Genomic DNA, 16,944 nt, shown 5'->3' on the forward strand with positions numbered 1-16,944 from the left:
GCGTGAATGGGAGTAAACGCTGTATTGAGAAATATCTGCTTCTAGAACCAAAACGCAGCTACCTAACAGAACGGTCTTCAATGTGTGCATTCAACTTACTGAATTAAACTGATGTGCGTTTGCAGGAGTTTGTAAACCCTTTCTGTGAAGCAGCGGAAAACGCATTTTTACAGCCAAATCCAAGCATTTCAGAAATAGCTGTAAATCTCCGTCTAAAACACAAAACGAACGTATCCTTCAAACTGCTCTGCTGTGCGTTCGCTTAACTAAGGGAGTTGAATCCGCGTTTAGATTCAGAGAATGGGAAGCACGTTCCTTATAGGAGCTGCGTTTTGCTATTCCAGCGTGAATGGGAGTAAACGCTGTATTGTGAAATATCTACTTCTAGAACCAAAACGCAGCTACCTAACAGAACGGTCTTCAATGTGTGCATTCAACTTACAGAGTTAAACTGATGTGCGTTTGCAGGAGTTTGTAAACCCTTTCTGTGAAGCAGCGGAAAACGCATTTTTCCAGCCAAATCCAAGCATTTCAGAAATAGCTGTAAATCTCCGTCTAAAACACAAAACGAACGTATCCTTCAAACTGCTCTGCTGTGCGTTCGCTTAACTAAGGGAGTTGAATCCGCCTTCAGATTCAGAGAGTGGGAAGCACGTTCCTTCTAGGAGCTGCGTTTTGCTATTCCAGCGTGAATGGGAGTAAACGCTGTATTGAGAAATATCTGCTTCTAGAACCAAAACGCAGCTACCTAACAGAACGGTCTTCAATTTGTGCATTCAACTTACAGAGTAAAACTGATGTGCGTTTGCAGGAGTTTGTAAACCCTTTCTGTGAAGCAGCGGAAAACGCATTTTTCCAGCCAAATCCAAGCATTTCAGAAATAGCTGTAAATCTCCGTCTAAAACACAAAACGAACGTATCCTTCAAACTGCTCTGCTGTGCGTTCGCTTAACTAAGGGAGTTGAATCCGCGTTTAGATTCAGAGAGTGGGAAGCACGTTCCTTATAGGAGCTGCGTTTTGCTATTCCAGCGTGAATGGGAGTAAACGCTGTATTGAGAAATATCTGCTTCTAGAACCAAAACGCAGCTACCTAACAGAACGGTCTTCAATGTGTGCATTCAACTTACAGAGTTAAACTGATGTGCGTTTGCAGGAGTTTGTAAACCCTTTCTGTGAAGCAGCGGAAAACGCATTTTTCCAGCCAAATCCAAGCATTTCAGAAATAGCTGTAAATCTCCGTCTAAAACACAAAACGAACGTATCCTTCAAACTGCTCTGCTGTGCGTTCGCTTAACTAAGGGAGTTGAATCCGCGTTTAGATTCAGAGAGTGGGAAGCACGTTCCTTCTAGGAGCTGCGTTTTGCTATTCCAGCGTGAATGGGAGTAAACGCTGTATTGAGAAATATCTGCTTCTAGAACCAAAACGCAGCTACCTAACAGAACGGTCTTCAATGTGTGCATTCAACTTACAGAGTTAAACTGATGTGCGTTTGCAGGAGTTTGTAAACCCTTTCTGTGAAGCAGCGGAAAACGCATTTTTCCAGCCAAATCCAAGTATTTCAGAAATAGCTGTAAATCTCCGTCTAAAACACAAAACGAACGTATCCTTCAAACTGCTCTGCTGTGCGTTCGCTTAACTAAGGGAGTTGAATCCGCCTTCAGATTCAGAGAGTGGGAAGCACGTTCCTTCTAGGAGCTGCGTTTTGCTATTCCAGCGTGAATGGGAGTAAACGCTGTATTGAGAAATATCTGCTTCTAGAACCAAAACGCAGCTACCTAACAGAACGGTCTTCAATGTGTGCATTCAACTTACAGAGTTAAACTGATGTGCGTTTGCAGGAGTTTGTAAACCCTTTCTGTGAAGCAGCGGAAAACGCATTTTTGCATCCAAATCCAAGCATTTCAGAAATAGCTATAAATCTCCGTCTAAAACACAAAACGAACGTATCCTTCAAACTGCTCTGCTGTGCGTTCGCTTAACTAAGGGAGTTGAATCCGCGTTTAGATTCAGAGAGTGGGAAGCACGTTTCTTCTAGGAGCTGCGTTTTGCTATTCCAGCGTGAATGGGAGTGAACGCTGTATTGAGAAATATCTGCTTCTAGAACCAAAACGCAGCTACCTACCAAAACGGTCTTCAATGTGTGCATTCAACTTACAGAGTTAAACTGATGTGCGTTTGCAGGAGTTTGTAAACCCTTTCTGTGAAGCAGCGGAAAACGCATTTTTGCAGCCAAATCCAAGCATTTCAGAAATAGCTGTAAATCTCCGTCTAAAACACAAAACGAACGTATCCTTCAAACTGCTCTGCTGTGCGTTCGCTTAACTAAGGGAGTTGAATCCGCGTTTAGATTTAGAGCGTGGGAAGCACGTTCCTTCTAGGAGCTGCGTTTTGCTATTCCAGCGTGAATGGGAGTAAACGCTGTATTGAGAAATATCTGCTTCTAGAACCAAATCGCAGCTACCTAACAGAACGGTCTTCAATGTGTGCATTCAACTTACAGAGTTAAAGTGATGTGCGTTTGCAGGAGTTTGTAAACCCTTTCTGTGAAGCAGCGGAAAACGCATTTTTGCAGCCAAATCCAAGCATTCCAGAAATAGCTGTAAATCTCCGTCTAAAACACAAAACGAATGTATCCTTCAAACTGCTCTGCTGTGCGTTCGCTTAACAAAGGGAGTTGAATCCGCGTTTAGATTCAGAGAGTGGGAAGCACGTTCCTTCTAGGAGCTGCGTTTTGCTATTCCAGCGTGAATGGGAGTAAACGCTGTATTGAGAAATATCTGCTTCTAGAACCAAAACGCAGCTACCTAACAGAACGGTCTTCAATGTGTGCATTCAACTTACAGAGTTAAACTGATGTGCGTCTGCAGGAGTTTGTAAACCCTTTCTGTGAAGCAGCGGAAAACGCATTTTTGCAGCCAAATCCAAGAATTTCAGAAATAGCTGTAAATCTCCGTCTAAAACACAAAACGAACGTATCCTTCAAACTGCTCTGCTGTGCGTTCGCTTAACTAAGAAAGTTGAATCCGCGTTTAGATTCAGAGTGGGAAGCACCTTCCTTCTAGGAGCTGCGTTTTGCTATTCCAGCGTGAATGGGAGTAAACGCTGTATTGAGAAATATCTGCTTCTAGAACCAAATCGCAGCTACCTAACAGAACGGTCTTCAATGTGTGCATTCAACTTACAGAGTTAAACTGATGTGCGTTTGCAGGAGTTTGTAAACCCTTTCTGTGAAGCAGCTTAAAACGCATTTTTCCAGCCAAATCCAAGCATTTCAGAAATAGCTGTAAATCTCCGTCTAAAACACAAAACGAACGTATCCTTCAAACTGCTCTGCTGTGCGTTCGCTTTACTAAGGGAGTTGAATCCGCATTTAGATTCAGAGAGTGGGAAGCACGTTCCTTCTAGGAGCTGCGTTTTGCTATTCCAGCGTGAATGGGAGTAAACGCTGTATTGAGAAATATCTGTTTCTAAAACATAAACGCAGCTACCTAACAGAACGGTCTTCAATGTGTGCATTCAACTTACGGAGTTAAACTGATGTGCGTTGGCAGGAGTTTGTAAACACTTTCTGTGAAGCAGCGGAAAACGCATTTTTCCAGCCAAATCCTAGCATTTCAGAAATAGCTGTAAATCTCCGTCTAAAACACAAAACGAACGTATCCTTCAAACTGCTCTGGTGTGCGTTCGCTTAACTAAGGGAGTTGAATCCGCATTTAGATTCAGAGAGTGGGAAGCACGTTCCTTCTAGGAGCTGCGTTTTGCTATTCCAGCGTGAATGGGAGTAAACGCTTTATTGAGAAATATCTGCTTCTAGAACCAAAACGCAGCTACCTAACAGAACGGTCTTCAATGTGTGCATTCAACTTACAGAGTTAAACTGATGTGCGTTTGCAGGAGTTTGTAAACCATTTCTGTGAAGCAGCGGAAAACGCATTTTTGCAGCCAAATCCAAGCATTTCAGAAATAGCGGTAAATCTCAGTCTAAAACACAAAAGCGAACGTGCGTTCGCTTAACTAAGGAAGTTAAATCCGCGTTTAGATTCAGAGAGTGGGAAGCACGTTCCTTCTAGGAGCTGCGTTTTGCTGTTCCAGCGTGAATGCGAGTAAACGCTTTATTGAGAAATATCTGCTTCTAGAACCAAAACGCAGCTACCTAACAGAACGGTCTTCAATGTGTGCATTCAACTTACAGAGTTAAACTGATGTGCGTTTGCAGGAGTTTGTAAACCCTTTCTGTGAAGCAGCGGAAAACGCATTTTTGCAGCCAAATCCAAGCATTTCAGAAATAGGTGTATATCTCCGTATAAAACACAAAACGAACGTATCTTTCAAACTGCTCTGCTGTGCGTTCGCTTAACTAAGGGAGTTGAATCCGCGTTTAGATTCAGAGAGTGGGAAGCACGTTCCTTCTAGGAGCTGCGTTTTGCTATTCCAGCGTGAATGGGAGTAAACGCTGTATTGAGAAATATCTGCTTCTAGAACCAAAACGCAGCTACCTAACAGAACGGTCTTCAATGTGTGCATTCAACTTACAGAGTTAAACTGATGTGCGTTTGCAGGAGTTTGTAAACACTTTCTGTGAAGCAGCGGAAAACGCATTTTTCCAGCCAAATCCTAGCATTTCAGAAATAGCTGTAAATCTCCGTCTAAAACACAAAACGAACGTATCCTTCAAACTGCTCTGCTGTGCGTTCGCTTAACTAAGGGAGTTGAATCCGCATTTAGATTCAGAGAGTGGGAAGCACGTTCCTTCTAGGAGCTGCGTTTTGCTATTCCAGCGTGAATGGGAGTAAACGCTGTATTGAGAAATATCTGCTTCTAGAACCAAAACGCAGCTACCTAACAGAACGGTCTTAAATGTGTGCATTCAACTTACAGAGTTAAACTGATGTGCGTTTGCAGGAGTTTGTAAACCCTTTCTGTGAAGCAGCGGAAAACGCATTTTTGCAGCCAAATCCAAGCATTTCAGAAATAGCTGTAAATCTCCGTCTAAAACACAAAACGAACGTATCCTTCAAACTGCTCTGCTGTGCGTTCGCTTAACTAAGGGAGTTGAATGTGCGTTTAGATTCAGAGAGTGGGAAGCACGTTCCTGCTAGGAGCTGCGTTTTGCTATTCCAGCGTGAATGGGAGTAAACGCTGTATTGAGAAATATCTGCTTCTAGAACCAAAACGCAGGTACCTAACAGAACGGTCTTCAATGTGTGCATTCAACTTACAGAGTTAAAATGATGTGCGTTTGCAGGAGTTTGTAAACCCTTTCTGTGAAGCAGCGGAAAACGCATTTTTCCAGCCAAATCCAAGCATTTCATAAATAGCTGTAAATCTTTGTCTAAAACACAAAACGAACGTATCCTTCAAACTGCTCTGCTGTGCGTTCGCTTAACTAAGGGAGTTGAATCCGCGTTTAGATTCAGAGAGTGGGAAGCACGTTTCTTCTAGGAGCTGCGTTTTGCTATTCCAGCGTGAATGGGAGTAAACGCTGTATTGAGAAATATCTGCTTCTAGAACCAAAACGCAGCTACCTAACAGAACGGTCTTCAATGTGTGCATTCAACTTACAGAGTTAAACTGATGTGCGTTTGCAGGAGTTTGTAAACCCTTACTGTGAAGCAGCGGAAAACGCATTTTTGCAGCCAAATCCAAGCATTTCAGAAATAGCTGTAAATCTCCGTCTAAAACACTAAACGAACGTATCCTTCAAACTGCTCTGCTGTGCGTTCGCTTAACTTAGGGAGTTTAATCCGCGTTTAGATTCAGAGAGTGGGAAGCACGTTCCTTCTAGGAGCTGCGTTTTGCTATTCCAGCGTGAATGGGAGTAAACGCTGTATTGAGAAATATCTGCTTCTAGAACCAAAACGCAGCTACATAACAGAACGGTCTTCAATGTGTGCATTCAACTTACAGAGTTAAACTGATGTGCGTTTGCAGGAGTTAGTAAACCCTTTCTGTGAAGCAGCGGAAAACGCATTTTTCCAGCCAAATCCAAGCATTTCAGAAATAGCTGTAAATCTCCGTCTAAAACACAAAACGAACGTATCCTTCAAACTGCTCTGCTGTGCGTTCGCTTAACTAAGGGAGTTGAATCCGCATTTAGATTCAGAGAGTGGGAAGCACGTTCCTTCTAGGAGCTGCGTTTTGCTATTCCAGCGTGAATGGGAGTAAACGCTGTATTGAGAAATATCTGCTTCTAGAACCAAAACGCAGCTACCTAACAGAACGGTCTTCAATGTGTGCATTCAACTTACAGAGTTAAACTGATGTGCGTTTGCAGGAGTTTGTAAACCCTTTCTGTGAAGCAGCTTAAAACGCATTTTTCCAGCCAAATCCAAGCATTTCAGAAATAGCTGTAAATCTATGTCTAAAACACAAAACGAACGTATCCTTCAAACTGCTCTGCTGTGCGTTCGCTTAACTAAGGGAGTTGAATCCGCGTTTAGATTCAGAGAGTGGGAAGCACGTTCCTTCTAGGAGCTGCGTTTTGCTATTCCAGCGTGAATGGGAGTAAACGCTGTATTGAGAAATATCTGCTTCTAGAACCAAATCGCAGCTACCTAACAGAACGGTCTTCAATGTGTGCATTCAACTTAGAGAGTTAAACTGATGTGCGTTTGCAGGAGTTTGTAAACCCTTTCTGTGAAGCAGCGGAAAACGCATTTTTGCAGCCAAATCCAAGCATTTCAGAAATAGCTGTAAATCTCCGTCTAAAACACAAAACGAACGTATCCTTCAAACTGCTCTGCTGTGCGTTCGCTTAACTAAGGGAGTTGAATCCGCGTTTAGATTCAGAGAGTGGGAAGCACGTTCCTTCTAGGAGCTGCGTTTTGCTATTCCAGCGTGAATGGGAGTAAACGCTGTATTGAGAAATATCTGCTTCTAGAACCAAAACGCAGCTACCTAACAGAACGGTCTTCAATGTGTGCATTCAACTTACAGAGTTAAACTGATGTGCGTTTGCAGGAGTTTGTAAACCCTTTCTGTGAAGCAGCGGAAAACGCATTTTTGCAGCCAAATCCAAGCATTTCAGAAATAGCTGTAAATCTCCGTCTAAAACACAAAACGAATGTATCCTTCAAACTACCCTGCTGTGCGTTCGCTTAACTAAGGGAGTTGAATCCGCGTTTAGATTCAGAGAGTGGGAAGCACGTTCCTTCTATGAGCTGCGTTTTGCTATTCCAGCGTGAATGGGAGTAAACGCTGTATTGAGAAATATCTGCTTCTAGAACCAAAACCCAGCTACCTAACAGAACGGTCTTCAATGTGTACATTCAACTTACAGAGTAAAACTGATGTGCGTTTGCAGGAGTTTGTAAACCCTTTCTGTGAAGCAGCGGAAAACGCATTTTTCCAGCCGAATCCAAGCATTTCAGAAATAGCTGTAAATCTCCGTCTAAAACACAAAACGAACGTATCCTTCAAACATCTCTGCTGTGCGTTCGCTTAACTAAGGGAGTTGAATCCGCATTTAGATTCAGAGAGTGGGAAGCACGTTCCTTCTAGGAGCTGCGTTTTGCTATTCCAGCGTGAATGGGAGTAAACGCTGTATTGAGAAATATCTGCTTCTAGAACCAAAACGCAGCTACCTAATAGAACGGTCTTCAATGTGTGCATTCAACTTACAGAGTTAAACTGATGTGCGTTTGCAGGAGTTTGTAAACCCTTTCTGTTAAGCAGCGGAAAACGCATATTTCCAGCCAAATCCAAGCATTTCAGAAATAGCTGTAAATCTCCGTCTAAAACACAAAACGAACGTATCCTTCAAACTGCTCTGCTGTGCGTTCGCTTAACTAAGGGAGTTGAATCCGCGTTTAGATTCAGAGAGTGGGAAGCACGTTCCTTATAGGAGCTGCGTTTTGCTATTCCAGCGTGAATGGGAGTAAACGCTGTATTGAGAAATATCTGCTTCTAGAACCAAAACGCAGCTACCTAACAGAACGGTCTTCAATGTGTGCATTCAACTTACAGAGTTAAACTGATGTGCGTTTGCAGGAGTTTGTAAACCCTTTCTGTGAAGCAGCGGAAAAGGCATTTTTGCAGCCAAATTTAAGCATTTCAGAAATAGCTGTAAATCTCCGTCTAAAACACAAAACGAACGTATCCTTCAAACTGCTCTGCTGTGCGTTCGCTTAACTAAGGGAGATGAATCCGCGTTTAGATTCAGAGAGTGGGAAGCACGTTCCTTATAGGAGCTTCGGTTTGCTATTTCAGCGTGAATGGGAGTAAACGCTGTATTGAGAAATATCTGCTTCTAGAACCAAAACGCAGCTACCTAACAGAACGGTCTTCAATGTGTGCATTCAACTTACAGAGTTAAACTGATGTGCATTTGCAGGAGTTTGTAAACCCTTTCTGTGAAGCAGCGGAAAACGCATTTTTGCAGCCAAATCCAAGCATTTCAGAAATAGCTGTAAATCTCCGTCTAAAACACAAAACGAACGTATCCTTCAAACTGCTCTGCTGTGCGTTCGCTTAACTAAGGGAGTGTAATCCGCGTTTAGATTCAGAGAGTGGGAAGCACGTTCCTTCTAGTAGCTGCGTTTTGCTATTCCAGCGTGAATGGGAGTAAACGCTGTATTGAGAAATATCTGCTTCTAGAACCAAATCGCAGCTACCTAACAGAACGGTCTTCAATGTGTGCATTCAACTTACAGAGTTAAACTGATGTGCGTTTGCAGGAGTTTGTAAACCCTTTCTGTGAAGCAGCGGAAAACGCATTTTTCCAGCCAAATCATAGCATTTCAGAAATAGCTGTAAATCTCCGTCTAAAACACAAAACGTACGTATCCTTCAAACTGCTCTGCTGTGCGTTCGCTTAACTAAGGGAGTTGAATCCGCGTTTAGATTCAGAGAGTGGGAAGCACGTTCCTTCTAGGAGCTGCGTTTTGCTATTCCAGCGTGAATGGGAGTAAACGCTGTATTGAGAAATATCTGCTTCTAGAACCAAAACGCAGCTACCTAACAGAACGGTCTTCAATGTGTTCATTCAACTTACAGAGTTAAACTGATGTGCGTTTGCAGCAGTTTGTAAACCCTTTCTGTGAAGCAGCGGAAAACGCATTTTTGCAGCCAAATCCAAGCATTTCAGAAATAGCTGTAAATCTCCGTCTAAAACACAAAACGAACGTATCCTTCAAACTGCTCTGCTGTGCGTTCGCTTAACTAAGGGAGTTGAATCCGCGTTTAGATTCAGAGAGTGGGAAGCACGTTCCTTCTAGGAGCTGCGTTTTGCTATTCCAGCGTGAATGGGAGTAAACGCTGTATTGAGAAATATCTGCTTCTAGAACCAAATCGCAGCTACCTAACAGAACGGTCTTCAATGTGTGCATTCAACTTACAGAGTTAAACTGATGTGCGTTTGCAGGAGTTTGTAAACCCTTTCTGTGAAGCAGCGGAAAACGCATTTTTGCAGCCAAATCCAAGCATTTCAGAAATAGCTGTAAATCTCCGTCTATAACACAAAACGAATGGATCCTTCAAACTGCTCTGCTGTGCGTTCACTTAACTAAGGGAGTTGAATCCGAATTTAGATTCAGAGAGTAAGAAGCACGTTCCTTCTAGGAGCTGCGTTTTGCTATTTCAGCGTGAATGGCAGTAAACGCTGTATTGAGAAATATCTGCTTCTAGAACCAAAACGCAGCTACCTAACAGAACGGTCTTCAATGTGTGCATTCAACTTACAGAGTTAAACTGATGTGCGTTTGCAGGAGTTTGTAAACCCTTTCTGTGAAGCAGCTTTAAACGCATTTTTCCAGCCAAATCCAAGCATTTGGAAATAGCTGTAAATCTCCGTCTAAAACACAAAACGAACGTAGCCTTCAAACTGCTCTGCTGTGCGTTCGCTTAACTAAGGGAGTTGAATCCGCGTTTAAATTCAGAGAGTGGGAAGCACGTTCCTTCTAGGAGCTGCGTTTTGCTATTCCAGCGTGAATGGGAGTAAACGCTGTATTGAGAAATATCTGCTTCTAGAACCAAATCGCAGCTACCTAACAGAACGGTCTTCAATGTGTGCATTCAACTTACCGAGTTAAACTGATGTGCGTTTGCAGGAGTTTGTGAACCCTTTCTGTGAAGCAGCGGAAAACGCATTTTTGCAGCCAAATCCAAGCATTTCAGAAATAGCTGTAAATCTCCATCTTAAACACAAAACGAACATATCCTTCAAACTGCTCTGCTGTGCGTTCGCTTAACTAAGGGAGTTGAATCCGCGTTTAGATTCAGAGAGTGGGAAGCACGTTCCTTATAGGAGCTGCGTTTTGCTATTCCAGCGTGAATGGGAATAAACGCTGTATTGAGAAATATCTGCTTCTAGAACCAAATCGCAGCTACCTAACAGAACGGTCTTCAATGTGTGCATTCAACTTACACAGTTAAACTGATGTGCGTTTGCAGGAGTTTGTAAACCCTTTCTGTGAAGCAACGGAAAACGCATTTTTGCAGCCAAATCCAAGCATTTCAGAAATAGCTGTAAATCTCCGTCTAAAACACAAAACGAACGTATCCTTCAAACTGCTCTGCTGTGCGTTCGCTTAACTAAGGGAGTTGAATCCGCGTTTAGATTCAGAGAGTGGGAAGCACGTTCCTTATAGGAGCTGCGTTTTGCTATTCCAGCGCGAATGGGAGTAAACGCTGTATTGAGAAATATCTGCTTCTAGAACCAAATCGCAGCTACCTAACAGAACGGTCTTCAATGTGTGCATTCAACTTACAGAGTTAAACTGATGTGCGTTTGCAGGAGTTTGTAAACCCTTTCTGTGAAGCAGCGGAAAACGCATTTTTGCAGCCAAATTTAAGCATTTCAGAAATAGCTGTAAATCTCCGTCTAAAACACAAAACGAACGTATCCTTCAAACGGCTCTACTGTTCGTTCGCTTAATTAAGGGAGTTGAATCCGCGTTTAGATTCAGAGAGTGGGAAGCACGTTCCTTCTAGAAGCTGCGTTTTGCTATTCCAGGGTGAATGGGAGTAAACCCTGTATTGAGAAATATCTGCTTCTAGAACCAAAACGCAGCTACCTAACAGAACGGTCTTCAAGGTGTGCATTCAACTTACAGAGTTAAACTTATGTGCGTTTGCAGGAGTTTGTAAACCCTTTCTGTGAAGCAGCGGAAAACGCATTTTTGCAGCCAAATCCAAGCATTTCAGAAATAGCTGTAAATCTCCGTCTAAAACACAAAACGAACGTATCCTTCAAACTGCTCTGCTGTGCGTTCGCTTAACTAAGGGAGTTGAATCCGCGTTTAGATTCAGAGAGTGGGAAGCACGTTCCTTCTAGGAGCTGCGTTTTTCTATTCCAGCGTGAATGGGAGTAAACGCTGTATTGAGAAATATCTGCTTCTAGAACCAAATCGCAGCTACCTAACAGAACGGTCTTCAATGTGTGCATTCAACTTACAGAGTTAAACTGATGTGCGTTTGCAGGAGTTTGTAAACCCTTTCTGTGAAGCAGCGGAAAACGCATTTTTGCAGCCAAATTTAAGCATTTCAGAAATAGCTGTAAATCTCCGTCTAAAACACAAAACGAACGTATCCTTCAAACTGCTCTACTGTGCGTTCGCTTAACTAAGGGAGTTGAATTTGCGTTTAGATTCAGAGAGTGGGAAGCACGTTCCTTCTAGGAGCTGCGTTTTGCTATTCCAGCGTGAATGGGAGTAAACGCTGTATTGAGAAATATCTGCTTCTAGAACCAAATCGCAGCTACCTAACAGAACGGTCTTCAATGTGTGCATTCAACTTACAGAGTTAAACTGATGTGCGTTTGCAGGAGTTTGTAAACCCTTTCTGTGAAGCAGCGGAAAACGCATTTTTCCAGCCAAATCATAGCATTTCAGAAATAGCTGTAAATCTCCGTCTAAAACACAAAACGTACGTATCCTTCAAACTGTTCTGCTGTGCGTTCGCTTAACTAAGGGAGTTGAATCCGCGTTTAGATTCAGAGAGTGGGAAGCACGTTCCTCCTAGGAGCTGCGTTTTGCTATTCCAGCGTGAATGGGAGTAAACGCTGTATTGAGAAATATCTGCTTCTAGAACCAAAACGCAGCTACCTAACAGAACGGTCTTCAATGTGTGCATTCAACTTACAGAGTTAAACTGATGTGCGTTTGCAGGAGTTTGTAAACCCTTTCTATGAAGCAGCGGAAAACGCATTTTTGCAGCCAAATCCAAGCATTTCAGAAATAGCTGTAAATCTCCGTCTAAAACACAAAACGAACGTATCCTTCAAACTGCTCTGCTGTGCGTTCGCTTAACTAAGGGAGTTGAATCCGCATTTAGATTCAGAGAGTGGGAAGCACGTTCCTTCTAGGAGCTGCGTTTTGCTATTCCAGCGTGAATGGGAGTAAACGCTGTATTGAGAAATATCTGCTTCTAGAACCAAAACGCAGCTACCTAACAGAACGGTCTTCAATGTGTGCATTCAACTTACAGAGTTAAACTGATGTGCGTTTGCAGGAGTTTGTAAACCCTTTCTGTGAAGCAGCGGAAAACCCATTTTTGCAGCCAAATACAAGCATTTCAGAAATAGCTGTAAATCTCCGTCTAAAACAAAAAACGAACGTATCCTTCAAACTGCTCTACTGTGCGTTCGCTTAACTAAGGGAGTTGAATCCGCGTTTAGATTCAGAGAGTGGGAAGCACGTTCCTTCTAGGAGCTGCGTTTTGCTATTCCAGCGTGAATGGGAGTAAACGCTGTATTGAGAAATATCTGCTTCTAGAACCAAAACGCAGCTACCTAACAGAACGGTCTTCAATGTGTGCATTCAACTTACAGAGATAAACTGATGTGCGTTTGCAGGAGTTTGTAAACCCTTTCTGTGAAGCAGCGGAAAACGCATTTTTGAAGCCAAATCCAAGCATTTCAGAAATAGCTGTAAATCTCCGTCTACAACACAAAATGAACGTATCCTTCAAACTGCTCTGCTGTGCGTTCGCTTAACTAAGTGAGTTGAATCCGCGTTTAGATTCAGAGAGTGGGAAGCACGTTCCTTCTAGGAGCTGCGTTTTGCTACTCCAGCGTGAATGGGAGTAAACGCTGTATTGAGAAATATCTGCTTCTAGAACCAAAACGCAGCTACCTAACAGAACGGTCTTCAATGTGTGCATTCAACTTACAGAGTTAAACTGATGTGCGTTTGCAGGAGTTTGTAAACCCTTTCTGTGAAGCAGCGGAAAACGCATTTTTCCAGCCAAATCCAAGCTTTTCAGAAATAGCTGTAAATCTCCGTCTAAAACACAAAACGAACGTATCCTTCAAACTGCTCTGCTGTGCGTTCGCTTAACTAAGGGAGGTGAATTTGCATTTAGATTCAGAGAGTGGGAAGCACGTTTCTTCTATGAGCTGCGTTTTGCTATTCCAGCGTGAATGGGAGTAATCGCTGTATTGAGAAATATCTGCTTCTAGAACCAAAACGCAGCTACCTAACAGAACGGTCTTCAATGTGTGCATTCAACTTACAGAGATAAACTGATGTGCGTTTGCAGGAGTTTGTAAACCCTTTCTGTGAAGCAGCGGAAAACGCATTTTTGCAGCCAAATCCAAGCATTTCAGAAATAACTGTAAATCTCCGTCTAAAACACAAAACGAACGTATCCTACAAACTGCTCTGCTGTGCGTTCGCTTAACTAAGTGAGTTGAATCCGCGCTTAGATTCAGAGAGTGGGAAGCACGTTCCTTCTAGGAGCTGCGTTTTGCTACTCCAGCGTGAATGGGAGTAAACGCTGTATTGAGAAATATCTGCTTCTAGAACCAAAACGCAGCTACCTAACAGAACGGTCTTCAATGTGTGCATTCAACTTACAGAGTTAAACTGATGTGCGTTTGCAGGAGTTTGTAAACCCTTTCTGTGAAGCAGCGGAAAACGCATTTTTCCAGCCAAATCCAAGCATTTCAGAAATAGCTGTAAATCTCCGTCTAAAACACAAAACGAACGTATCCTTCAAACTGCTCTGCTGTGCGTTCGCTTAACTAAGGGAGTTGAATCCGCATTTAGATTCAGAGAGTGGGAAGCACGTTCCTTCTAGGAGCTGCGTTTTGCTATTCCAGCGTGAATGGGAGTAAACGCTGTATTGAGAAATATCTGCTTCTAGAACCAAAACGCAGCTACCTAACAGAACGGTCTTCAATGTTTGCATTCAACTTACAGAGTTAAACTGATGTGCGTTTGCAGGAGTTTGTAAACCCTTTCTGTGAAGCAGCGGAAAACCCATTTTTGCAGCCAAATACAAGCATTTCAGAAATAGCTGTAAATCTCCGTCTAAAACACAAAACGAACGTATCCTTCAAACTGCTCTGCTGTGCGTTCGCTTAACTAAGGGAGTTGAATCCGCGTTTAGATTCAGAGAGTGGGAAGCACGTTCCTTCTAGGAGCTGCGTTTTGCTATTCCAGCGTGAATGGGAGTAAACGCTGTATTGAGAAATATCTGCTTCTAGAACCAAAACGCAGCTACCTAACAGAACGGTCTTCAATGTGTGCATTCAACTTACAGAGATAAACTGATGTGCGTTTGCAGGAGTTTGTAAACCCTTTCTGTGAAGCAGCGGAAAACGCATTTTTGCAGCCAAATCCAAGCATTTCAGAAATAGCTGTAAATCTCCGTCTACAACACAAAACGAACGTATCCTTCAAACTGCTGTGCTGTGCGTTCGCTTAACTAAGTGAGTTGAATCCGCGTTTAGATTCAGAGAGTGGGAAGCACGTTCCTTCTAGGAGCTGCGTTTTGCTACTCCAGCGTGAATGGGAGTAAACGCTGTATTGAGAAATATCTGCTTCTAGAACCAAAACGCAGCTACCTAACAGAACGGTCTTCAATGTGTGCATTCAACTTACAGAGTTAAACTGATGTGCGTTTGCAGGAGTTTGTAAACCCTTTCTGTGAAGCAGCGGAAAACGCATTTTTCCAGCCAAATCCAAGCATTTCAGAAATAGCTGTAAATCTCCGTCTAAAACACTAAACGAACGTATCCTTCAAACTGCTCTGCTGTGCGTTCGCTTAACTAAGGGAGGTGAATTTGCATTTAGATTCAGAGAGTGGGAAGCACGTTTCTTCTATGAGCTGCGTTTTGCTATTCCAGCGTGAATGGGAGTAAACGCTGTATTGAGAAATATCTGCTTCTAGAACCAAAACGCAGCTACCTAACAGAACGGTCTTCAATGTGTGCATTCAACTTACACAGTTAAACTGATGTGCGTTTGCCGGAGTTTGTAAACCCTTTCTGTGAAGCAGCGGAAAACGCATTTTTCCAGCCAAATCCAAGCATTTCAGAAATAGCTGTAAATCTCCGTCTAAAACAAAAAACGAACGTATCCTTCAAACTGCTCTGCTGTGCGTTCGCTTAACTAAGGGAGTTGAATCCGCGTTTAGATTCAGAGAGTGGGAAGCACGTTCCTTCTAGGAGCTGCGTTTTGCTACTCCAGCGTGAATGGGAGTAAACGCTGTATTGAGAAATATCTGCTTCTAGAACCAAAACGCAGCTACCTAACAGAACGGTCTTCAATGTGTGCATTCAACTTACAGAGTTAAACTGATGTGCGTTTGCAGGAGTTTGTAAACCCTTTCTGTGAAGCAGCGGAAAACGCATTTTTCCAGCCAAATCCAAGCATTTCAGAAATAGCTGTAAATCTCCGTCTAAAACACTAAACGAACGTATCCTTCAAACTGCTCTGCTGTGCGTTCGCTTAACTAAGGGAGGTGAATTTGCATTTAGATTCAGAGAGTGGGAAGCACGTTTCTTCTATGAGCTGCGTTTTGCTATTCCAGCGTGAATGGGAGTAAACGCTGTATTGAGAAATATCTGCTTCTAGAACCAAAACGCAGCTACCTAACAGAACGGTCTTCAATGTGTGCATTCAACTTACACAGTTAAACTGATGTGCGTTTGCCGGAGTTTGTAAACCCTTTCTGTGAAGCAGCGGAAAACGCATTTTTCCAGCCAAATCCAAGCATTTCAGAAATAGCTGTAAATCTCCGTCTAAAACAAAAAACGAACGTATCCTTCAAACTGCTCTGCTGTGCGTTCGCTTAACTAAGGGAGTTGAATCCGCGTTTAGATTCAGAGAGTGGGAAGCACGTTCCTTCTAGGAGCTGCGTTTTGCTATTCCAGCGTGAATGGGAGTAAACGCTGTATTGAGAAATATCTGCTTCTAGAACCAAAACGCAGCTACCTAACAGAACGGTCTTCAATGTGTGCATTCAACTTACAGAGTTAAACTGATGTGCGTTTGCAGGAGTTTGTAAACCCTTTCTGTGAAGCAGCGGAAAACGCATTTTTCCAGCCAAATCCAAGCATTTCAGAAATAGCTGTAAATCTCAGTCTAAAACACAAAACGAACGTATCCTTCACACTGCTCTGCTGTGCGTTCGCTTAACTAAGGGAGTTGAATCCGCGTTTAGATTCAGAGAGTGAGAAGCACGTTCCTTCTAGGAGCTGCGTTTTGCTATTCCAGCGTGAATGGGAGTAAACGCTGTATTGAGAAATATCTGCTTCTAGAACCAAAACGCAGCTACCTAACAGAACGGTCTTCAATGTGTGCATTCAACTTACAGAGTTAAACTGATGTGCGTTTGCAGGAGTTTGTAAACCCTTTCTGTGAAGCAGCGGAAAACGCATTTTTGCAGCCAAATCCAAGCATTTCAGAAATAGCTGTAAATCTCCGTCTAAAACACAAAACGAACGTATCCTTCAAACTGCTCTGCTGTGCGTTCGCTTAACTAAGGGAGTTGAATCCGCGTTTAGATTCAGAGAGTGGGAAGCACGTTTTTTCTAGAAGCTGCGTTTTGCTATTCCAGCGTGAATGGGAGTAAACGCTGTATTGAAAAATATCTGCTTCTAGAACCAAAACCCAGCTACCTAACAGAAATGTCTTCAATGTGTGCATTCAACTTACAGAGTTAAACTGATGTGCGTTTGCAGGAGTTTGTAAACCCTTTCTGTGAAGCAGCGGAAAAC

Source organism: Callithrix jacchus, chromosome 8, assembly GCF_049354715.1.
Source record: "Callithrix jacchus isolate 240 chromosome 8, calJac240_pri, whole genome shotgun sequence".
Classification (NCBI taxonomy): Eukaryota; Metazoa; Chordata; class Mammalia; order Primates; family Cebidae; genus Callithrix; species Callithrix jacchus.